Raw genomic sequence first — 20,925 nt, 5'->3', positions numbered from 1 at the left:
TTTTAATTCCACCTTCCTGCTTTTCCATCCTCCTCCCCCATCCCCTCCTTCTCCAGCGACAAACCTAGGTGTCTGTGGAACTAATTTACATGCTTTGCTTCCATTGCCTACTCCCCTAATTTATTCCATATGTTTATTGCCCTTTGTGTGCAATACTCCTGCCTGTGTTCCCTATTTGCTTATAATTTCCTAATTTTTCAGGTTCTACCCACTGTTTTGTGTAGCTTTTTTTTTTTTTTTTGAACCCGCTCACCCATGTGTGATCTCTGTGAAATTTCTGCTTAAAGCAAAGTTAGCAGCAGCCACCAGGGCTACTTGGAGCCTCAGCAAAGCGGGACTTTTAAAGCGGTGCCTTGTTCAGAGGTACTCTGCTGAGGCTGCAGACAAGATGGGACCTACTGGGACATCCAATTAGTATGAGCCCTGCTTCAGTGAGTCAACGCTCCCCTTCTCTGCTGTTTCGGGAGCCGTGGCTTTCTAGGATGAGCCCACAAGGAGAGGAAATATCAAGACACCTCTCAGTACGTGGCTTGGTTTAACAAAATGCTGAGCTGCGCACAGCAGCTCCGACTCAACAGCAAAAGGCTTGGAGTCTGACAAGAGTAATTTTGAGCCTGAGATTTGGTTTTGGAAGTAACAACTGTGCTGTTTGCAAGAAAACCGTGGTACTTGTCACTGCTGCAGTTCTTTTATGCCCCAGTACTTGTCAATGAATTTCTGTTTATGGGCAGGGATGGGGCAGCATCTACACTGCATCTTGTGGATCCCTCTCAAACCAGACGTGTTGATGGAGACCCTACAAGCATGATGCCAGCCACAAGACCTTCAAATTCTTGGGCATCTAGATGCCCCATGGCAGTGTTGCCTGAGCAGATTTTTTTTGGATTTTCAATGAAACTGGCAGCTTTGTGCCCCTACACAAAATCTGGTGAATCCAGAAGTCCCAGACAGAAGCATGGGGTTGCGGTCTGTGATAGCGGGCACACTGCAGCAGAGACAATTTTGAGTGTTCAGCTCACCCATGGCAAGGCAGAAGGTGCCCATGAGGCTGGTGCGAGGGCGGGTGGGTGGCAGGGTGTGAGACACCTCTCTGGCTCTCACAGCTGGCTTGAGCTGCTGAGCCCTCACAAATCTGTGACGTCTCAGCAGCCAGAGTTGAGCAGGCAAAGAGATGCTGCTGAGTTTAGTTGGCAATGCCTGTAACTCGCCGCTGGTAGAAGAACATCAATTAATTAATTTTTTTTTAAAGCTATGGTAAAACAAGCAATGAGTTTGGTGTGTGTGCATGGGGACATGTTAGCTGATTACTAGTTAAGCTTCTTAGATATAATCCTTGGTTTTCTTCGCAATGATGCAGGAGTGCAAATCTTTGTGGTTGTTTTTTCCTTGTCATCTTCAGCGACTCTACTTCCAAAGGGATGGAGGCCACTGCCTCAGTGACGGCTGAATCCTTTATGCAGAAACACTTACGCTTGTCCTTAGCTTTAAACTGGGAAGTTACCTCTTTGGCTGTGGCATCAGCCCCATGGATTCTGGATGTGCCATCACTTGTGACAAAGTTGGGTCACCTCTTCACAGATGTCTCATATCTATATCTGCATCTACATCTCTGTCAGGATCCAGATCTATTCAGTGTGTCATTCCCAAAGACGCAGTATTATACACAAATAAATAAATGAACAGGCACAGACACACGTATATAAAACCAAAGCATACAAATGTAATTTGTTGGAGAAATCTGGCTGTAAAAAGTCTTGCATTAATACCTAGATACGCTTAAATACCAAATATCAGTATCTCCCAAGGCATATTCTTTGGGTGATCCATGTGATTTTTTCCGACTGCTGTGCAGTGCAGATGCCTTGAGTTAGCGAAGCAGTTTTGCTGGGCTCAGGTCCCTCTGAGCAGCTCTTTGCTGTTGCTGTAGTCATGAAGGGCAGTGACCAGTGCACCGTGCGCTGGTACTGGCGTCCACTGGTGGCTGCACAGCCCAGTTCTCCTGCCATCTCATACTCCTGAAAAGTATTGGGTGCTAGATTTCCCAAATACAGATTCCCATGGCGTTATTAACAAAAGTAATTATTGGCACACTGGTACCCAAACCAAGTTGTTGATTTCTGACATTGCACCTATACCACCTTCTTGATTCTCTAGGGGAACTGGGAGATTGAATAGCCTGAACTTGCTTGGAAAAGGGGTAGCGGAGGTGGGGACGGACAGAGAATTGCAGCCCCCCCTTGCTACCTCTTGCTTCCTGTAGCTTCAATCGGCCGGCAGCTCAGTAGCCATGTCTGAGTGTGGGTGTCGATGGAGGGCATCCACGGGGAAGGCACGACTTCATGCTGGAAGGAGGGAAAGGAGAGACACCAGGGAAGAGAGGCTGGAGGTGCACATGCGTGTGTGAGAACCACCATGTTGCTGGAGGTGAGAGAAACCACCCAGATGAAATGCTGGTCCTGCAGAAGTCCAGGGAATTTTTCTCCTTCCCTTTACTGCAGCCAGGGTCCCAGTCCTCGCTCTCAATACAGCCAGACATTTATATCTGAACCGTGCTTTATATTTGCTTACCTGGGATGGAAGTGTATCTCCTTGGCCATCGCTATGGTGCTCCTGCTCAGAACACTCTCCACGGCATTACTGTGGGTTTCGGTTCAGGGACTGCATCTCTGTAATACTCCCATTTTCCCTGACCTGAGCTTAAATCCCTGTGAGGAGAAGGAAGGTGTTTTGGGATGACCTTGATGTCAAGCTCTGTCTTCCAGGACACCATGGCAGCTCCCATCAGGGGTGTCCTGTGTGCCCTAGGACTCATCCCTTGGGGGTGCCTTTTGTTAAATGGGGCCCAAGCAGCACATGCATGTAAAAGCAAATACCATGGGTGTGTGAGACACGGGGAGAAATGTGCTTTCCTGGGTAGTGGAAAGGGATGAGGTGTGTATGTGGGGCACGTCTTGCTTTTGTGAAGCCAGCAAGGATGAACCTGGTTCCAACTTGCGTAACACTGCAAATTTTGGCTGTGCTGGGCCCCTGCCACCTGCCGCTCCTTACAGCTGGTGTTACACATCTGTGAGTCACGTCTCAACACCTGCTCCCCCATTCTTGGGAGCAGAAGCCATCCCCTTCCTCTGCAGAGCAAGGCTTTCCCCTGTGCCATCCTGCCCTCCTTCTGGGGCAGGGCGTGCTGCTGGGGCTGCACCGGGGCACACAGCCTGCTCTGGTGACCGCTCTTGCCCCTGGCTCTGCTCCCCAGATTTTCCACTCGGTACAAATGCCCACGTCCTAGGGTTGCATATGCATTTCAGGGAGCAGCCAGACCAGCCTTCTCTTCTCTCCTCACCCCCCATGGTGGCACAAGCGAACCCACCATTAAGTTTTTTTGTTTCCCTACTGAGTTTTGCGCCGGGGAAAATCTGACTTGCTGTTCAGATACTTGTCTGCAAACCCACCTTGGTAATTTTTCCTTTGTTTTGTTTAACACGTCAAATTGAGGCTAAGGTTTTCACTCTTCTGTTTTTTTAACAGTTACTGATTTTACCATGTTTGGTTTGGCAGTTTGAAAAAAAAATCAACAGAAGGATTACATTTCAATGGCACAACACCCTAATCCTCAGGCAAATGATTTGTCCAAGCTTAATATGAAGTACTTAGGATGTATTGTTTGATGTAAACACTAGTTCTAATAAAATGGTGCCTGAGGTACAGTTCTTCAACTTGTAATACCCTATTTGTGTTGGCCTGTACACATTGGATTTGAAACCATTGTGATAAAATATATCCTCTTTAGCCTGATAAAAAAACCCCAACAAAACAACAACACAGCAAAAACCCCACAGTGTAGGGTCTGCTCTCCAAGGAAGGACACCGAGTGTAGCAATGAGCCTCCTGTGTGCACTGCAAGTGATGTAAATTATGCCTTGTCATTCATGGGGTGCATCTAGGGCAGAAATCAGCTCCCTCTGGGCAGCGCATCAGTCTTGGTTTGTTCTCAACCATCCTGGGGAAAGCGGTTTCCCTGCCCCACAGCTGCATAGTGGTGTTTTGGACTCCATTTGATGTTCTTCCCAGCTTTTTCCCTAGTCACCCCATCTATCTGAAATTATTGCTGTTTGGCAATGTAAATATGCTCCAGGTGTGACCAAAGGTCTTACTAAAATGCCAGATTTAAAAGAATCTGTTAGGGGGACTGGGTGACTAACTATGGAGGGTGTAAGGGCATGGGGGCAGCACCACAGCGCAGCAGGCATCCCCACGCAAGTCGAGCCCCGTCGAAGAGCAGCCAGCTTAGCACCAGCAGGCAAAAACGTTTGACATGTCAAGACATTGTATTTGTCTTACCACTCCATTAATATACGAGTGACAGAAAGTCACTTCCAGCAACCTCCCCTGCTGCTTGTACTACCTGGGTTCCGGCGAAAAGTTTTCACAGAAATAAAAGGAAACCCATGGTTCTGGCAGCGTTCTGGGAGTGGGCTCCACCGCTGCCTGAGTGCCTTTTGTAAAGGGGTAAATACCAACGGTTTGGTTAGGCTTCCTCATCCTCACCCAGCTACGGTTTGTTTGAAATGGTGATGTCTTTATGTCAGCTTTTACAAAATGAACAGGCTAACAAGGGTAATGATAAATGGGGCAAGGAGATTTCTTTCATGGAGATTCTCTGTAGCAGAAATAAAGATTGAGAGAAAAGTGATTTCAAAGACAAAAAGAGGTGAGGAAATGCCCAGAGACTTGCCCATGTACAAGAAGGAAGGAAAAAAATGTATAGGCATGGATGCTAGAGAGTAAGTGCACTTACTACCAGCTTGTACCACATGTTGAGTTGCTCCCTATTAACCCTATTAAACAGTGCAAGGGGGGGATGCTTGTCAAGGTAATATGGAAGTGGGCTTCATATGGGTCTGTGGTGTAAATTCCCAAATTGTTACAATAATGTCCTTCTGCAAACTCTGTGCTTTCTTCCCCCTTCCTGGAGGGCAGCTCTGTTCAGCTGTGGAGTCTCTCCTGCTGCTGCTTGTGTCCCACTCCTGTCCCTGCTCCTGCTGCTGGTATCACCAGAGCTAGCTTGGATGTGGAGAGTTGCTGTTGTGCCTCTTGGAGAAACATCTTCATGGCAGTTGTGGTGGGTTGACCCTGGCTGGACACCAGGTACCTGCTAAAGCCGCTTTATCACTCCCGTTCTCAGCTGGGCAGGGGAGAGAAAAATAGAACGAAAAGCTCGTGGGTCGAGGTAAGGACAGGGAGATCGCTCAGCAATTACTGTCACGGGCAAAACAGACTCGACTTGGGGAAAAAATAATTAAATTTATTGTCAATCAAATCAGAGTAGGATAATGAGAAATAAAATCAAACCTTAAAACACCTTCCCCCCCCACTCCCTTCTCCCTGGGCTTAACTTTACCCCCGATTTCTGTCCCCCCTCCCCGCCAGCGGCGCAGGGGACGGGGCATGGGGGCTGCGGTCAGTCCATCACAGCTGTCCCTGCTGCTCCTGCCCCTCGGGGGGCTCCTCACCCCCTGCCCCTGCCCCGGCGTGGGGTCCCCACGGGCTGCGGGGGGGATCTGCTCCCCCGGGGGCTCCCCGGGCTGGGGGCACAGCCTGCCCGGCCGGGGGCTTCACCGCGGGCTGCCGGGGAACCTCTGCTCCAGCGCCTGGAGCCCCCCCTGCCTCCTCCTGCCCTGGCCTGGGGGGCTGCAGGGCTGTCGCTCTCACAGTCTCACTCCTCTCTCTGGCTGTTGCTGCTGTTGTGCAGTTTCTGCCCCCCCCCCCCAAATACACTATCCCAGAGGCGCTACCACCATCACTGATGGATTCAGCCTTGGCCAGCGGTGGGTCCATCTGGGAGCCGGCTGGCACTGGCTCCATTGGACATGGGAGAAGCTTCTGGCAGCTCCTCACAGAAGCCACCCCTGTAGCCCTCCCTGCAACCCCCCGCCCGAAACTCCTGCCATGCAAACTCAACAGAGCAATCTCAAAGCATCTAGCAAGCAGGACCTTTTGACACTGCTGGAATAGTTCCTCCGGGTCTGGACCTGCCTTGACCAAGTAAGAAGGGACCTGGGCCTTCCCAAAAGATGCTGAGCCAAGTCGCGGAGGCTGGGAGGGAACAGTGTAACACTGCAGCTGATGTGATGCCACTGGGAAGCAGTTACAGTGGTTCCCAAGTAAGCTTTCTATCTGCAGTGCAGTTCATTTGAGGACATAGATGTTGCTGTCACTTTAATGATGATAGCCCTGCCTCACAGGGCCAACAGACACCTCTGCCACTTTGTGCTCCCTTTTTGCCCTCAACCTTTCTCGTGTTTCTAGTGTTTCACAGTGAGCAATGTGGGACTCATATTTCTGCTCATTGGGGATGGGCTCACGCCTTTCAGCCCCTCGGAAAGCGAAGCTGAGAGTTATTCCAACCTGCCCTGCAGTCTGTGTGAGGCACCGGTGACAAGGGACAGAAGGACCTGGCTCGACACAGAGAGTTCGGGTTTGACGGGAGACGAGTGGTACCACACACCTTTGTGCCGTTTCTGTTTTCCCCAAAGAGATACAGAAGCATTAGTTGTGCAATGAGAAAACGTTCCGCTTTCTTGCTCAATACTTGAGTTAGCTCGTGGGACAAGCTCATAAACTTGGGGCATGATCAGATGTTCCAGTTGCCTGGGCTCAGTATCTACTGTTGCACGCAGCAGCCCAGGAGAAGCTGGGTAAGTTAGCTGAGACCTTGTAGAGAGCATCGTAGGAAAAAGCATTCGATGCTTCTGGGTGTCCCTGCGCCTGGTAACGTGTTAAAGGGGGCCTGGCTTGTCCTAGCTAAAATGTGTGGGCTGACCCAGTTGAAAAAAGAAAAGGCCAAAGAGCTAACCTTTCCCCTGCTTTAGGGTTACCCTTGGGAAGCTGAACAGATTTCTGTCTGGGAGGGGCTGTGAGATGAAAAATGCAAACAGCATCCACCCCTCTCCCCTTTCTGGAGCTTGGTTGCACAATCAGCTTTCCAGCGAAAACAGAAAAGTGTCTGTGTGAAAATTCAAGCAGCAACAACAAAAGAAGATGGGTTTCTACCCTTTCCGCAGAAGACATCACTGAAATGACCGGTCCCTGATGCTGCTCTCAGCCTTCAATTTTGCCCGTTGCAGCTACTCCTACGCAAGCCTCTTTGGAGGTCCCTTCCTTCAATCATGTGTCGTCACCAATTATTTGCTGGTTTCAGAAAGAGTTAGGCAGACAGTTTGGGGAAGGTGACTAGGCATCAGGATTTCCTAAGCTGTATGGAGACACCTTGTACAGTGACAGGAGCTGTTGTTGCTGCTGGTTGGGGCCACCATACCGGCCAAGCGCAGGCACTCCTGGAGTCACCCTGGACACCACCACCAGGCTCAGCTCCAACCCCCTGCTTAGGTGGCATGGGAACCTGAGTGAGCTGGTGGCCAAGCAGCCACCGCCCCCCCTTTTTGCTCCAGCAACCACATGCCCATGGCTGGAGGTCCCAGTCCCGAGCCAGTTGCAAGATTGCCGTGACCCGGGGCATGCTGCAATCTCTCTATATCCGCTGAGTCATTTTTAAAACCAGCACAGCAATGCTTAGCCCCAAACCTAGCAGGGAATTACACACAGAGGCTGATCAGATAAAAACTCTGCCTTCCACTCCAGGAGCAGGGGCTGAAATTACACCCTGTAATTATAAAGTAGTTAACCTGTGACTGCGCTTTATATATTTTTTTTTCTCCCTTCAAGCCAATTATTACTAAAACTGTAAACTCAGTATGACTGAGTTGTTTATCGCTGCTCTGAGAGGAAATCATCATTTGGCTTTACACTCCTCAGAAGCCAGGTACACTACTTACCTTATATTTACACTGCCATTAAGATAACATTATTATTAATACTGCTATTTTTCCTGTGTTAGTGCAATATTGTTGATATTAATAATACTTAACTCAGGTCCTCAGTTCCTTAGGAGGAATCACAGCCCATGGTTATTATTAAGCTTGCAGCTGGGTAATAAGCAGTTTGTCCCAGCAAAATTATGGGCTTTACAGCGAGATGGCAATAGACCACGGGAGCCTCGCCTGCTTGCCGAAGCCGATTGAAAAATATTCCCCTGGGCTCAATAAGCTTTGAATCTGGCTCCCTGCGACTGAAAGGAGCCAGGAGTGAGCACAGGATCCACAGCTTTGCTATCACCGGGGTTTCACCTGTGATCGTGGCTGACATGCCACGGCAAAGGTGGGTCCTAGTGAGGGGCTGGCAACAAGGAGCAGAGACTTTGCTGTCATTAACTCATGGGATGGCAGGTGAGAAAGGGGAAAGCAAAGCGCACGGGCAGGGCTTGCAGTGGCTCCTGAAAGGCTGTGGCTGGCACGAGAATGGCACATCTGAGAGGCCGTGGTGATGGGCTGGTGGATGTGTTTCTGCCACATGCAATCCCTGTGCAGGTTCATGTGAAGCAGCAGACGCTGCGGCGTAAAACCAGGCAGAAAACTGGGAATAAAACAGTTTGGCTTGATCCCTCAAAATATTTCTCATGGGTTATCCTTTGAGTCTGCTCTTTGACAGATTATCTTATCTGCAGAGGTGTAAACCTTACTCTGGTCCTGCAGGAGTTTCTGTGGAGTACTTTTCTCCTGGCTGACTTTAAAAATGACAGCATATTACTGGGGGTGCTCTCAGCCTCTGAGCAAGGAGATCAGGATATCTTCAACTGGGCCACACTGGGAGGTATGGCTGTACATTCAGCAAGCGTACATTACAATCCATCCCACAAGTGACTGGAGAAAAGGAGCCTTCTGTCTGCCCCTTGCCCCAATTTTTTTTAACTCCTCAGTCTGCAGAGAAAGGGGTCTGCTGCCAGCCAAATAATCTACAAACAGAAGTTTATGAAAACATTAGTTTTTGCTAATTGATATTTTTTCAGCCTTTCTAAACATAACATTTTTTCCCCAAACAAGTCCACTTGAAATCTCCTGTAATAAGTCAGATACCCTTTCCCCTATGCCATCAGATACAAAAACCCATTTTTCTCTTCCATGCTGCTAAAAACCTATTTATTTTGCTCTCAGTAGCTATTTGCTTGCTCGTGCTTCCTAATACAGAAACGAGCTTTGGCTTCACAGCCATTTCCACTCCAAAATGCCCAGGCTGAGTGCAGGGTTCTGTGCAGGGTTTATTAATAAAATGCTTCTCTCTCGCCACTGTGCTGACTCCTTGCAAACCCAGCAGTGGGCAGAATGTGATCAAGGAAGATTGCATTGATAGATGCATCTTACCAGAAAGCTTCCACATAATTAACAACATTTGTAGCCTGAAGTTGGAGTGTGCTTTAGAGGCAGCGTGGGTCTGTTGTTTTCTGCTCTTCACTTGAATCCAACTGATCTTAACTGGGCTGACACTTGGTATTGCAAACTTCATCAATGATAAAAAAGAAAAAAAAATAGTGTGTTTTTTTTAAATAAGAACTGCATTTTCTTTTAATGTGTGTGAGAAAGAACATGCTGTCATGCTGTTATCACCCAAATTGCCCCATTTCTTTGTTCATGGAATAGGTTCTGCATACCTAAACCTCTGGCAGCACAAGAAAAGGGAGCTCAAATCACTGTGCTTTGGCTCAGGTTGGCAAGCTGCAACTTCCACAAGTAGCCGCCTTGCAGCCAGAAGGATTTACTCATCTGAGTAGCTCCTCTTCATGGTGTGGGTGGAGGAGGCACGAGCAACCTGGCCTACCGCAAATGTCACCAGTCTGCCTTGTCACTCTCGGAGTTGGAGAGATCCAGCAGCTGGCTCAGCCTCCCTGCTAGCATCCGCTGGTTACATTGAGCTCATTAAGAAAATATTGATAGCACAGAAGTTTACACAATATTTGATCCAGCTCGCTTCCTTTGAAGCCGCACAGATCTCAAACAGCTTGCGAGAGCAGGAGAGGGGAGCATGCGCGCGCATACGGGAGGGAGAGAGGGAAATCAAACGCTCTGAATGAAGAAATCTTGCCAAAAAATCTCTGGGTCGGGTTTGGGGCTGAGAATGCAAGCATCAGATAAAAATAACAAGTCACACGGTGGAGGACAGAGCGCAGGGCTCCTCTCTCTCGCCCGGGGCCGCGCATGCCCCCTGAGCAGCCGTGGTGAGGGGAGCCCAGCAGAAGGCTGGAGTAAAGAAGGGCTGTGTTTGATGTATGAGCTTTGGCTTGCCATTGTGAGTCACCCCAGAACTAGCTGTAGGCAAAACAAAAATCATTTGTGATTAATTAGAAAAACTGGACAATTATGAATTGACTGCACACAGCCAGCGTACGCTAATATAAATAGTAATGAAGCTGGCTGGATGCGATGAACACGCTGTGTTTATGTGAGATTGCAGAAGAAAGGATCCGATTTAGGTGGTGTCAGTTTAAATAACGTGATTTCTGCTCTCTGACTCTTTGTTTGGTCTTTACCCGGGATTAGATCTGAAACTTTAAAATTGAGTTTTAGTTGTCTTATCTAAATGCCTGGTTGTTCTTCTGATGTCTGCCTGAAACATATGCTTCTCTTCAACGACCATCTAAAATTATTATGTTACGATGAATGAATAAGTCTTGCAGTGCTGTATGTAAGTGGTGTGCAGTTATCGTTGCTCCTTTGTGTTTGTCAGTAGCCCTCGCACAGGGTCTGACAGGCTCCATCCACACACAGGGATTGCAGGATTATGTGAATTCCCCAGGTTCTTAGTAGTTTTCAAGGAGGGAGAGGTGGGAAAAAAAAAAAAAGAAAAAAAAAAGAAATCTATAGGCGGCTCTCTGCAGCACAATGGATAATTATACTCGCAATGTTCTACATCACTCTTCATTTAGCTGCCACCTAATTAAAAAAATATATCAGCGATAAGGTGACGTCAGTGCCAGAATTTGCCTCCGATTTCGGGGGAGCGGCAGCCCCCCCCCCAACTGGGGCTTTCGGAAGGGGGGGGTGCCCTGCCCGCTGCGCCCCTCGGCCGCGCTGGCTTTGGCCGTGCGAAAACCAGTCACCCCTCCCTCGCCTGTAGGTGATGCGCAGGTTGCGCGCAGCTACGCGCCGCGACAATCGCGACAGCGGATGAAATCGCAGCCCCCCAATCCCCTGCCCTTCCCGCCCCCGGCAGGGGTTTGCTCCTCGCCGGGCGATGACTCCAGCCCGCGCCCCCTGCCCCCCCGCCCGGCCCCGCTTTGTTCTCCTCTGCCACCGGCGGGGGCCGCCAGCGCTGCCGCCCGCCCTCGGGGGGCCGCTCCCGGTCGCGACACGCTCCCGACCCCCCCGCCGCCGGGCCGGGAGGCGCCTGGGGGCTGCTGCCGCTCAGCACGGCCCACCTACCGGCACGGGACCCCCCCCCCCCCGCGCCGGGCCATGCTGTGCCGGGCCGTGCTGTTCCCGGCTGTGCCATGCCGTGCTGCGTCCTGCCGTGCCGTGCCGTGCCCCGCCGTGCCCCGCCGGCCGTGCCATGCCATCCCCCGCCCTGCCATCCCCCGCCCTGCTGTGTCGTGCCGTGCCATGCCATTCCCCGCCGTGCCGTGCCGTGCCATCCCCCGCCGTGCCATGCCGTGCTGTGCCAGGTGTGCAGGATGCAACCTGCCAAGTGGGGTGCGTTGGCCGGCGCACCTCACCGGGTTCATGGCTGAAGTGGCCCAGGGTGCCCACGGCCACACGCTCCCCCCCCTCCTCCCCCCCTCTTGCCACCTTCGCACCTGGACTATTTCGGCCGTTTCGTTTCACGGGGAAGACTTTAATCCGAGTATTTCATACCCGCAACTATACCCAGGCTAAAACTCTGCCTGGTGCTTTTGGTGTTACACCTCTATCGAGCGTGCGCAAGAGCACCTATGGATGTGTTTCTGGAGAGAGAGCTCCTGGAGGAGAAATACTCTGCTCTTCCAAGTCAAATCGTGGTGGTGATGTACACGCGGTCTTTAATTATCACTGTAATCCTGCAAGGAAAACTAGAGCGCTGGAAGATGAAGGCACGTCTGCTGCAGCGTGCTGTGCTTCGGCTGCCTCTGAGACAAAGAGCAAAGGTGCCATGGGGCAGGTGTGAGAGGCAAGACAACAATAAACATTTCTTTAAGATTACTATCGACCTCTCAGTAGATACTGTTGACAGAAGATGAAGATAACATCATGCAAAACAGAGTGAATGGCTCGTGATGGTACTAAGTGTTCTCAGATCGTATTCATTTTGGGGAGAGGGTGGCTGTTTTTGACGCTGTGGCCCCTGCCTGCATTAATGGTGCACTGATTAAAGGCTTTGAGTACAGCTGCAAACTGCTGTAAATAACAGCAGGAGAACTGTGGGCCTTACGTGGGAACTGTCCCCCACACACGCGGAGGGAGATACGCAGGGTGACACTGAGCTGTACTTTTTACCAATACATTAGCTCTAATGTTAAATGTAATGAAACTGTGCAGTGGCCCAGACCATTAATGTAACGTTCCAGTCTCACAAGGTCTTAATCACGTGCATCTTTGAACATTGACAGAACCATAGCCTAAAACTTTGGCTGAAGAATCACCCCGGGATGCCGGCAGGCCATACTCCTTTTGAATTCCAGCTGGAAGCATAGAGGAACAAGGACAGCAATATTAACCACATTATCCTTTCTTGCATCTCTACCAGCTCATCTAGCCTAAAAGAAAACGTGGGTCTTTATCCTGCAAATCCTCCATGCACAAAATTTTCATTGCAGTCGATGATATCTGACTTTGCAATTGATTTTCTCATTATTGTTCCCATGTCAATTATTTCCCCAGTCTGAGTCAGTGTATATCTGCATTGCAACTAGGAGTCTGACCTCAGCACAAGTACTGCGTGTTAGTTTTTAATCTAGTGATCTGGAGTGTCCCTAACTACTAAGGCATGGCAACAGCAAGGGCATCAACGTCCCAACCACGTGCCCTGCACCTGCTGGGGTTTTCATGTCTCTTTGCACCCTGAATTCTGATCACAGCATGGGTGACCCCCGTGCAGTCCGCTGGGCATGATGTGTCAGGTTTCTGGTGTGTTCCCCTGGCTGGATGCCTCCCAAAACTCACCCCCACAATGCTCTGCAGCTGCTCTTCCTGCAGGACTCTGGGCTGATTGTGTCCCTGTCTGCTTTTCCTTCCCTGAGCAACTCCATCCTTCAGAAATCTCTGGGCAGATAATTCCGGGTGATTTACAATGCACTTGGTATTTTTGTGGGGGCAGCTGTGGAGACCTCGCTTCAGCCTGTGTGTCTCATGTCTGTGATGTGGCTGGTAGTAAAAGCACTGTCCCCGATCTGTGGCTGGGACATGCTTGCCCAGTGGTGGGCCAGATCCCACTGGCTGCTGTAATGTTTTCTTCTCAGGGTCCTTTTTCTAAAAAAAGTATGTTTTGCTTTTCATTATGTCATATTATAAGGAAGTCCTTTAAAGTAATAATAATTGAGAGCTAAATTCTCTGGCTGTTTCCCCCCCCTCAGCAGTAATGGCTGATCACTACTGCTGTCCCTTTCACCTGGGGATGATGTAAATTCTTTTTTAACCCTTGAACCATCGCACTACCGGTTCTGCCACCTGGGCTGATGCCTTTCACCAGCCTTTGGAGGATGCCAGTCTTTATATCTTTGAGAGAGAGGAGCTCTGCTGAGCCTGTGCCCTGAGCTCCTGCGCTGGGCCAGGGAGAGGACTACGTCCTTGCCATGAGGCAGGGGTCAGTGCCTGTTCACTCCCGTGGCTGCTGTTGAACCATACCTCTGAAAAGAGGAAAAAGCCAATTGAAAGCAAACACAACAAAATAGCAGCGACCTCTTCCTGCTGCCCCCCAAACACGTGCTCAAATGAATGCACATATTGTGCACGTGGGGATGGGGTGGGGGAGAAGACCAGAAACCCCTTGATGCCGAGAGGCTGTTCAGCTTCACAGGACTTGGGTTAGCAACCATGTCCTGAGCACCCCTGGGACCTTCCCTTCATGTGCTCGCTTCCTCATTGCCAGCATCTGTTCAGCAGCACCTGGCATCTGTGCCGCCTTCACATTTTTGTCGTCAGTAGCAGGGTGGGCATGTGTCACTTCTGCCAGCACAGGAGCCATGCCAACTGCTTTTGGATGTCCTCAAGGTACAGCAGGCAGCTCCAGGTCCTCCTGCAGGCCTTTCTGTAATGCAGGCTTCTCATATTTGACTTTGGCACAGCCACAATAGTTGTAAGTATGTCAGGTTCCCAAATACTTACTCGCTGAAATCTCTCCTATTTAGATAGTAGCTATCTGGCAACTTTGGATGTTGCTTTTGTCCTGGCATAACCTTCTCCTGTAACTATACCTCAGGATTAATTCTATTTGCTCAAGAAGTTGGCAGGATTGTGATTTGCCTCCTGCCTACTTGCCCCAAACTGGTGAGCCTAATAAAGTGTTGTGAGGTGTGTTATGATATTTTAATGATGACAAATATCAACCTTTTTAATCAACCAAGACTTTTTGTTATCAAGTTCTTTATCATTTGCCATCTGCCAGGCTGTTTGACATTGCATAGCATAGGCTTGGCATGATGTTCCTGACTGATAAATTAAAGAGAATTGGTCAGATGAATTGCTTATAAGCTATGCTAGTTTTTTCTGACTTAACTGGAAATGCATGTGGAGCAAAGCTAGGATTTTTAATTTGTTAATCCATTGGTATGCGCTGTGCAACACCTTATCAAAACACCCAAAACTGAGCCAGAAGAAGGCAGCAAATAAGAGGCAGCTGACTCAGTGACCTTTCTGGTTTAACTCACATAGGTATCCATCAGTCATGTACCAAAAACTTTCAGGAATATCTTGTTGTTTCGCCTATTCTGTTGTATGTTGCTCCCACTGTTTATTACGGAATCACTAACTTGGTTATCTTATCTCTGGTTCACTGCTATCTACAAAGGAACATCTCCAGCTCTGTTTTTATGCCTTGGCTGAACATTGAGGGCTATGACTAAGATTTCTGACTGTTTTAGAATGACAGGCTATTCGGGGCCTTTATCTTCTGTTAGCCAAGGCAAGATGTTTATCTGGAGGTACCTAGACCCTGTCTGTTGGCTGCTCATCTGGAGCCATGCTTTCAAAATCCAGTTAGGTTGGGTCAAGTTCTGAGTTTGCCCCAGCACAGATGCAAGTTGACTTTGGTTCAAAGAGGACATGGGGAAATGCAGGGATAACATTTACTTCATATTAGTCTTTTGAAATTCCTTGCTCCGTTTATAATGAACATGAGCTCATTTTTGCAATTTGCTGGACAGATTTGTGCAGTTCGGGCAGAATATGATAAATGATGTCCTTAATATGATTTCCAGTGTTTTATGGACTTACTCATTTTCACCACGGTTTATTTCTACCCATATTCATGAATTCAAGAGTTTCGTCAGCAAGTTTCTCCTTCTTTTTTTTTTTTTTATGTTCTCAGTTTTCAGTTGGAGTGCAGTCCTGTGTGCCTTGCTGACAAACAGACTTCAAAACCAGGTGAGGTTATATCATGTTCTTTGTTAATCTCCAGATATTTCATTAGGGATGTTTCTGTGATTCTCTTGCTTAATTCCCAGAAGCTTTTCACTTGCCAGGCATCCTAGTGGCACTCTGAATTATCCCAAAGACACTCTGAATAGAGCACTTAACTGAAGCCAATTACAGGATGAATTTGCTTAGGTATGTTAACTTGCCTGTGAGTGTATAGAGAACTGACTTGTTTTGGTATCTTTCCATTATATAATCCGTAATTTGCTCAGATCCTGCCAAATTCCTTTTTCATTCCATACCTGCTTTATAAATTAATGGCCTAATTTAGCTTTTCTTCTTATGTTTTCAGTTCCATACTTATTCCTTTTTCTACTTATGAGTATTTATATTTTTGACCTCAGTTGAAAGGATCATCCAAAATTGTGCCAGCTCATCTGAAACCTCCCAGGCCTGAAACATCATGTTTCTATACTTAGGCTGAAAATCCTTTACATTGGCTGTATAGATAATTTGCTATATAGATTAGAACAGTAGGGATCTAGTCTCTGAGTATTATTCCAATGCAAATAATCATAATAACAGGTTCCCCATCTCCAAAGGAAGCCACTTGCCCGCACACCATACCTACCATTAAAGGAAGAACAATGGTGTGTTTTTCTTGTAGCAGATCAGATTGGCTAAAGGCATTTGCTGACCTTCCATAGCAGAAGTGCTCTTCTTTTGTGCAGCTTGGGCATGAGTTCCTCTGCTGTTCTTTACCACTTCTAGACAGAAGAATGCAAATGGTTTAATTTGTTCCTCTTTTGCCAACAATCAGTTCATTCTGGGCACAAGGCAGTAAGAAAGTGTCATTCTGGAGAGAGACCAGGAACTCATCATGACTCCAATCTCCTGGTATGGAGCGGAGTTGGAGATTATATTTTATTACATGACAGGGGTCAGGAACCCACAGCAGCTGGGACTGATGTTATGGGAGGGAGAAAGTTCAGATTACCGCTCTTTCTGGCTGACATTGGTAATCAGGTCATCCAAAGTTCTTGCCATTGACTCCAGCCAAAAAGAGGGAAGCAGAGCCCTGACATTTGCAATGGCAAATCTTAATATCCACTGGTGTTCAAAATACGAATGGCTAAGATTTGGTGTTGGGCTTTAGCATTAGGGAGCGAAGAGTGGTGGGGAGCAGTGTGCTGGAAGTTCGAGATACTGTGTGGCCTTGGTTCAGTGAGATCTTGGATTTAAACTGTTTGTATATAATCTGGAATCAAGATGGGCAGAAGTACACATGGAGTCAAGAGCATCATACTTCAGTCTCTGTCTGTATTACCAGCTTTGGGAGCATTTCCCAGTCCCTTGTCCTAGTGAACCCTCTTACCCTGTTATGCCCTCAGACCAACGCGCTAATAGAAATAGCTCCATAAAACTGCCATTCTGAATTTGGTAGTAGTTTCCATAGCACTCCCAGGTAGTGTCAGAAATGTGTTTTGCCAGCACCTTCATGGCACAAAGAGCAATTGGATGCAACCCCTGGGAGCTGGCTCGGGAAGGAGGTGGTCACTCCAGTGGAGGTGAAGCTGATGCAATTCTTGCACCCATTAAGCTCAGCATAAAGGTAAGAAGGAAACATATTTTGGTTTCTTCCCTCTGTGCAGTTATGAAGAGGCAACCACAACTCATATTGTATAAAGTTGAAGAGCAAAAAAAAAATAATTCTGAAGCGGTCACATACAATGACTGAATTGTAAAAAGGATACTCCTCTCGCAGTCCAGTGTCTTTCCTGCCCACATTACCTTTGCTATAGCCTCCAGAAGCAAGGAGTGTCATGGCTGAGAGACTGTAAAGATTTCTTCCCTTTAGAAGACAAGTTTATGAATGAGGGCACTTATTCTGGGCCTTGAAGAAGCTGATTTTTTCTCTCTGCTCTGCCACAGGCTCCTCCAAGTGCCTCTGAGTCAGTGACTTGGACATTTCTGGTGAGGAGGACGTGCCTAACTCCCCCTACTTGCAAAATTTACATTCTCAAACACCTCATTGAACTGCTTGGAGACAACTGAAATCTGAATGCACCCAAGGATGCATTTAGTATAGCTGCTGCAGGCTGGATACTGCAGTGCATGCAAGGAAGTGTGCTGCAGGAGCATGGGGCTCAGCCGAGGGGCTGTGCAGCCCACCTCAGGCCATTGCAGCTATGCAACCAGCAGTCTCTTCTGGGAGGCTGGGTAATCCTATGTGAGCCTGCTGTGCCCAAAAAACCTTTGCTGTTGATGGTTAAGGCCTTTATGCACCAAGAAGTCAGCTTCTGGTTGAGTGACCCTCCAACGTGTACGCCTGGAGGAATGACTTGAATCCCTGAAGGTCTGATCTCGGTGTGCTGTTATTAAGGATGGCTGGTAGCTCCCGTTTTGGGCCAGAGTATAGGAAAACAGGCGAGTTCAGAGTGAGCCTTCACCTGATCTGCTCTCCCATAACTGTTGCTGTTCCTGTCCTGTAAGTTGTTGAGTGGACACCTCAGAGCAGGGCCATGGGCTGCATCGCTTGCAGTGCGGTGGCTGCCAAGTCTTTCTGCCGGCTGGTCTGATTGTGCAATTCGTCCATCAGTGCCAGTGCCATCTCTGAGGGGCTCTGCATCTGCCTTGCATTGGCCAGTGGGAAGTCCTGAAACCCTCGCATTTGGGGTGTCCTAATTTCCTTTATGGGACTCGCCAGCAGTCCTCCATGCTGCCTTCTTCCTGTGCAAAATGAGATCTCGTGCGCTGGCATGAGTGTCAAACAAACAAACCATTGCAAAATGCAAATTTTTAGAGCAATGGAAAGCATTTAGATACCTCAAAGAGACGGCCAGAGTGCTGTGTATACCCTGCTATGTCATGTTTTGTTTTCCCTGGGAAAAAGGGAGGACTCAAACCATTGTTTACAAATTGGCAGTCAGCTCACTCGCTTGTGTGGTGCTGTTACATCCAAAAGTTATACCACAAGTGGGTCTGGCCTAATATTCTCTAACAAATTTATTAATGATGCCTGACAGGCTGTCTATATTTGAGGATGCTCAGTTATTAGTCAGAAAATTCAACTTACAGCTCTGTCACCTGTGTGAAAAGAATACAGAAAAGTACATGTAAAAGGAGCCAAAAACCAACATAAAAATCAATAGTGCAGGGGTAACAGCGTGTTTGCTAATACTTGGTCGCTGGCAAAAGCTGACTTTTTCTGAAAACTCTTTTCATATTGTTTGTTTATCAGTTTAACTAAACCCATTTGAGTTGCCTTTGGTTTGGGATGGCAAGACTGAAATCCACCAAGAAAAGTATATGTGCTATTTTTATGTTATTACTCAATTTTTTTCTCCCCTTATTCCATAGAAATATTGTAATTCCATGAGTCCCACCTTCCCCCCAGGGAAGACAATGGTAATTGTGCCCCAGAGCAGCCTCCAGCCTAGTGGAGCCTCCAGCCACAGCAGCACTGGCTCCTTCCTCTCCCAGTGCTCAGGTGCCACTGGTTTTAGTGGGAACGGGGGGATTTCAGTGCCCCTAAGGAACTGCATCCTGGTTTCCGAAAAGCTGAAAAATGCAGACAATGAGGGAAGCAGGTGATGAGGAGGATGTTGCTGTCTGCATGTTTGCCATCCGAGGGTAGACGCTGACACTTTACCTTATCCCGCTGAAATCTCTTGGAGATGTGGTCGATTTCTGAAGCGGTGGGCCAGGCACGCTTGCTTCTGGTGGAACAGAAGAGGCCAATGTGTAGGGCTTTTACTGCCTCAATTTCCCAAGGAATTTCTAATGAGTCAGAGTTAACTCTAGTGTTTAAAAGTAAAATATGGTTATGGCTCTCAAATGCAAGCTACATTTAACAACCATATATTGATTTTTTTTTTCCCCTTGTAATTTTATTTCCGTGAACATTTCTGTTTTCTTAATTAGTAGCCTTTTAAAGAGAGATTTAACATCTTCATTATCAGAGGGTAACTTATGAAACAGCTGTATGGAGACAGAGGAAGAGACAGAGAGGGTGGGAGGAAAAAAGAGCATCCGTGAAAGACTTGCTGTCAGTACTTCAAGGGGAGATGTGCGTGCATGTGCACGTGTGTGTACATGCATACGGACAGGCTGACCCTGACGTTACAATGAAGACAAAATAGCAGTGGCAAAGCTGGTGACAAAACTCAGCAATTTCCAATTGCACAGTCACCCTGTAACGGGAAGAACTGTTTACCCCATGTTCCTTATTAAACTGAAGTATTTTATTTAATGAGCATGACTCATGCAAGGTGTTCTCATAAATCATCAGCTGGTTTACAAACTCAATAACTAGGCTTCCTGCTATAACTAGGCTGTGCACACCTTAAATTATTAACACGCCAGGGCCTTAAGGCAGATCTTTGATGATGATGATATAAACACTGTGAGGACAAGGTGCTCTCTCAGCAAAAGATTATTGACTCTAATTACCATTTACCACAGGAAAAAGAAAAGAAAAGACAATAAAATATGAGGGAGAATTTAAATCTCAGATTTAATTTTATGAGGAGTTTTAAACCCCCAAACTTTTTGTTGTTGTTTTTGCCGCCGCTGCTGTCGGTTGCTGCTGTTGCATGATACTCTTTAGTTGGCTGGTCTTGAAAGCATGACAGTTGTTAAGAAGAAAAGAAACAAAAAAAATAAAACATGAGAGAATGTTCGGTTGACGCTATGTACATTCTTTGAAATGGATGGAAAAAGGCCAGAGGGAACAGAAAATGATAATACATTGGAAAGAATCCCAGCCTTAATTGTTTTCATGTATGTAATGTAATAAAAAGGTTAAAGCACTAATATGCCTGACTACAGTCATTTGGTTTGTAAACCAGAACTGCAGGTCAGCCTTTAAAAAAGGAGGAGAAGACTCTTATTACAGGCTTCAATTTTACCCAAACCTCATTAGAAGAATGTTGGAAGAAATGCTATAGGGGTGGAAATACAGTGGACAGGAGAATTTTATTTTTCTTTCTGCCCAGGTGAGAGAACAAGACAGCCTCCTGTACAACACACATTTCATTTCCATGAGACCAACACCGTTTGAGGGTGGCACAGCGAGGAAGCAGAAGCTGGATTCGGTGCAGTCACATCCTAACCGATGAGAATAAACTGGGCCTTTCGCTGCGAGAGGAAATGGCTTTCGTTTTAAAGGCATGTTTACAACGTTGTTGCTTTTTCAACCTCATTTTTGAACCTGTGTTTTTATTAATGTAAACAGCAACTTCTTACATTTTTAATGATCCTTCCATGCCGTCAGATCCCAGAGGTACTTGGCAGATGGCATGACGAGGGCTCCTTTTATGCCCGCTGCTGAAATACATAATTTGAGATTGGAGTAAGCCTATCATCCTGCCTTGTTGTGATAATAGGACCATGTCTTTATCAAGAAGAATTTTCTCCTTCCCAACCCCAGGGCATCAAAATCCTCCCATTTCTTGATTTTTATTGTTATATCTGTCAGTCCTTTGTGGGTAGAAAC

Source organism: Falco biarmicus, chromosome 3 (assembly GCF_023638135.1).
Source record: "Falco biarmicus isolate bFalBia1 chromosome 3, bFalBia1.pri, whole genome shotgun sequence".
In the NCBI taxonomy this organism is placed as follows: domain Eukaryota; kingdom Metazoa; phylum Chordata; class Aves; order Falconiformes; family Falconidae; genus Falco; species Falco biarmicus.
Note: the sequence above shows the minus strand (reverse complement) of the source record.